The following is a 5,092-nucleotide window of genomic DNA, read 5'->3' on the forward strand; positions in this document are numbered from 1 at the left end:
TATTTGTATTTAAAGAATGTAAATTGAGAGAAGATTGCTGGTATCTACAGTCCAAAGACAACAGAAATAGAGGAAGGACTGACAACCTTATTCCATGACATAGATAGCTTTGGCTGGGGAACTTTCAGCAGAGTATGTGGCTCACTGTGTATGTGCAGGGGCTTTGAGTGAGTTTTGACCAGGGTTCAAACCCCAGGTGGGGAAAATCGTTTTTTTTGTTTTTTTTAAATTTTATTTCTAAATTCCACAAATGAAAGCTGTGCCTTTGTAAATGACCCCTTAGCAGTATCTGGGAGAACTATGGCCTCCTTACTCATAGTGCATGTCAGGCATTGATAATGGCATCCTGTGTGGCACGTGGATAGGGGGGGACAGGTTTGCTATGAAAGAAATCACTTATTTAGTGGAACGAGAATTTAGGGATGATTGTGTAAGAATTGGAAATGCATGGGGCAAGTGGCAGACTGTATGAAAGGAAGGGCTATTTGTATTTAAAGAATGTAAATTGAGAGAAGATTGCTGGTATCTACAGTCCAAAGACAACAGAAATAGAGGAAGGACTGACAACCTTATTCCATGACATAGATAGCTTTGGCTGGGGAACTTTCAGCAGAGTATGTGGCTCACTGTGTATGTGCAGGGGCTTTGAGTGAGTTTTGACCAGGGTTCAAACACCAGGTGGGGATAATCGTTTTTTTTTTTTTTTTTAATTTTATTTCTAAATTCCACAAATGAAAGCTGTGCCTTTGTAAATGACCCCCTAGCAGTATCTGGGAGAACTATGGCCTCCTTACTCATAGTGCATGTCAGGCATTGATAATGGCATCCTGTGTGGCACGTGGATAGGGGGGACAGGTTTGCTATGAAACAAATCACTTATTTAGTGGAATGAGAATTTAGGGATGATTGTGTAAGAATTGGAAATGCATGGGGCTAGTGGCAGACTGTATGAAAGGAAGGGCTATTTGTATTTAAAGAATGTAAATCGAGAGAAGATTGCTGGTATCTACAGTGCAAAGACAATAGAAATAGAGGAAGGACTGACAACCTCATTCTATGACATAGATACCTTTGGCTGGGGAACTTTCAGCAGAGTACGTGGCTCACTGTGAATGTGCAGGGGCCTTGAGTGAGTTTTGAACAGGGTTCAAACCCCACCTCGGGAAATTATTTTTTAATATTATTTTAATTTTTTTAAACAATTTATTTATTTTAGCAGAGTGAAACATAGTCCTTTGGAAATGCTCAACTGATAATAATGAAAGACCAAGTAGAAAATCTATGGCATATGTCACATCGGATGTGGCATATGCCACATGACAGAGTGACACGTGTCACATGCCAGACTTGGGCTCCAACCCTTACTGGCTTAAGGTGGCTGACACTGCATCTCCTGTATGTCCGCATGGAGATCCAATTATGCCTTCAAGGCTGCCGCTCCGGCCACAAAAATGCACGGGTCACAGGATCATAGAACGGAGACCAAAAGGCGCGCGTAGTGGTTCTCCGAGGGCAGCAAACACTGCCCATGCGAAGGCCGACATTAACCACTTCACCCCGCCCCAGTTATGCTCAAATAGCAGCTGCTTCCTACGGCGGAAGACAAGCTACTGAAAAAGGCCCAAAAACAAACAAAACGACAATGATAGGCTCCTAAAGTGGAAGTCCAGCCGCGAGCTACTGAAAGGGTACCTGCGAGCTACTGGTAGCTCGCGATCGACTGGTTGGCGACCCCTGCTTTAGATGATTTGGCTAGGGAAATATTGCATTTCTTGTTACGTATTATTATGGCAGGTGATTTTAATGCAATTTTGGATCACAAATTAGACTGCTGATGACTCAGTTGGCTTTATGTGACATTTGGAGATGTAGGTTTGGACAGCAGCTAGGATTTACGTTTTTTAATAAAAAGTATAATCATAAATCCCAGATTATTATTATTTGGTGGACCAAAGGCTGGTTGATTCAGTTGTTCAGGTGGGCCATATTGGAGTTCATCTTTCAGACCATTTAGCTATATTTCTTAAGTTAAGATTAGGGGGCAGCACATTGGCTTCAATTTGGAGGTTGGATCGAACGATACTCTCTGATCAGGTTGTAGCGGAGGTTTTGAAGGAGGAGACAAAAGTGTTTTTTTAGATAAATCAAGGGTCAGCTAAGACAGAGATTGTTAGGGATACCTACAAGGCATTTCAGTGGGGGAGGATGGGATCTATGGCAACAAACAAAAGAAGACTTTACTACAGTAGAGTTACGGATTTGGAGGAGAAAATTTGTAAACTGGAGGCGGGTTTAGTTACCCCTGGTAACAGGGGGCCTAGTGAAGAGGTTTTAAAACAGCTCACTGATTTAAAACCAGATTTAGCTAGAATCTTGAGTGAGAGAGTTAAGGAGAAGTGGGACGCCAGCCAGCTCGCGCATTTTGAATATGGGGTGGGGTGCAGCAAGCTTTTAGCTTGGAAGACAAAGAATTATCAAGTTCGTAACATGATCTAAGAAGTTAAGTGTGAGGAGACGGTTTTAATGATTACGGACAGTAAAGGAACAGCTGCAGCATTTCATGCATATTTTGGGAAGGTTTATCAGGATGATTTGGTGGTTGAAGACCTGGCGGCCTGGAGATGGGCGGAATTATTAGATCCCTTACTGGATTTGTTTAAGGATGTCTTGAATCAAGAGATTACGGAGGGTGAAGTCGAGGAGGCTATTGGGGGGGGGGGAAGGTAAATCACCTGGGCCAGATGGCCTTCCCACTGATGTTTATAAATTATTGGTTACTATTTTAATCCCGATTATGTGAAAGCTGTTTAAGGAGATGTTTTGGGGGTAATTTCTCTGCCCTTCTCATGGAATGAGGCAAATATAATGTTAATACCTAAGCCAGGGAAATCACCAGAGAATGTTGAATCTTACAGGCCTATTTCCTTATTGAACACTGACTATAAGTTGTTTGCTAAACTTAAGGCTGGGAGACTGAATGGTGCCATTTCACAGATAGTTCATGAGGACCAGAAGGGTTTTATTAGAAGGAGACAGTTGAAAGAGCTGACTTTTTCCCTTATTGGTTCCATATTTATGGCTTTGGCCTATGATCTCCCCTTGGCGGTTACTGCTGTAGATGCCGCCAAGGCGTTTGATTGAGTTAATTGGTTTTTTTTGCACACTTTAGTTAACATCTTAATCTTGGACCAAATTTCTCTATTACCCTATTAACTATATACCAGACTCCCACCGCAAGAGTGTTAGTGAACGGCATGTTGACCCCACCAGTATCTATCAGGCGTGGCACCAGGCAAAGGTGCCCTTTGTCACCACATTTATTCTACATGTATATAGAGCCCTTGGCATGTAAAATAAGGAGCACTGAGAACATAGTACCCTTTGAGTTTGGAGGTTGGTCCAGGAAGATAGGGCTTTATGCAGATGATATAATTATCTATACCTGCAACTTACAGCAAACTATGATCAGTCTTTTAGATGTAACCAGAGAGGTGGGTCTATATCAGGCTATGATATTAACAAAGAAAAAACAGAAGTTATGGCCTGGAATATAAATACTGAGGGAATTACATGTAAAAATGAGATGAGGTATCTTGGAATTACGATAACTCACAATATTGCAGATCTCACTACAGTTAATTTTGCTAGGCTCAAAAAGGAGATATGTGCAAGCTTACAAGGGTGGTCACATTTACCACTTTCATTGTTTGGCCACGCAAATCTGGTGAAAATGATGATTTTGCCAAAGTTAGTCTTTTTATTTGAAATGGTCACACTAATGCTTATGAAGGAATGTTTTTTAAGGTTTCAGAGTGAGATCAGTACCTTTCTGTGGGCATCAAAAGGTCCGTGCCTGTCGTGGAAGAAGCTTAGGAGAAGTTTGGTGAAGGGAGGTTTAGCGGTTCCAAACCTGCAATTGTGTTCATGGGCCCTTTTGTTGAACAACAGTAGGATGTTGCTGTATAGACCGACAAACACGTTAATTGGAAGAATGTTTCGAGCCATGCTGAAGAAGAAAGACTATGACGAAAATGGTTTTATGTAGAAGTTCGCTGATCCGAAATTTTTCAAAAAGGTTTCGTTAAAAGTTATAAGAAATTCAGCAGAGACTTGGTTCAGAATCGGGAAAGGCTTTAAAAATTCCCTATTACTGCCAGATGGCTTCTATTTGGGACTCGCTGGTATCTCCACTCTGGTCCAGGTATTTGTTGGCTCGAACTCTAAGGGAGGGGGCTCCAGAGATGGAATCAGATATTTCCGGATCGAAAACAAAACTCTTGGGGGCTTTGTGAGGAGGAATGGGGCCATATTTTTTCCAGATTTATATATTTACAGATTCAAAGGTGGTCGGCGGTTTTGGGTGATCAAATTGGATTGTATAATGAGTTGGAGGAGAAGTTTGTTTCCAGCGACGTATTCAAGAAAGAAACAGCACTATGGTACTGGTTAATTTTAGAGACGAAGGATGGCCCTTTCAAGTTACTGGAGACTTTGTAGGGAGACTGCTTGCCGGAGATCGCTACCGAAGACCAATGGCAAGTAAGAATGTCTATGCTCAATAAAATAGTAAAACCTGCAAATTGAAAGGGGAATCATTTTTTTACGATGCATAGGGAGTATTGGTCTCCTCGAAGGCTCTCGAAATTTTGCTCAGGCGTAGTGGTGGTGTGCCCCAAGTGCAAAAGCCCTAATGAAGACGACCTGCACATGTTTCTATGGTGCCCAAAGATCTCTGATTTCTGGGAGGCTGTGAGTACCTGTTTGTTGAGCGACCTAGGGTTGCAGATCAAGGTAAGCCCTGAGTTGGTTATATCTGGAAGGCTCAATCCGCAAGGTAAGGGCACAGATGATAATGCAAAGCTTATATTTTATGATGTTCTTCTGGCGCAAAGAGTAATATGTAAACTATGGGTCTCTCCGGTCTCGCCAACAGAGGTTGATTGGTTACTTTCTATGAGATTTATTGCAAAATTGGACATGTAGAATAAAAGTGGTTACAAAGGGCACCTTTGCCTGGTGCCACGCCTGATAGATACTGGTGGGGTCAACATGCCGTTCACTAACACTTTTGGGGCGCTCTTGACGGAGCCAA

This window comes from Lissotriton vulgaris, chromosome 7 (genome assembly GCF_964263255.1).
Source record: "Lissotriton vulgaris chromosome 7, aLisVul1.2, whole genome shotgun sequence".
Lineage (NCBI taxonomy): Eukaryota > Metazoa > Chordata > Amphibia > Caudata > Salamandridae > Lissotriton > Lissotriton vulgaris.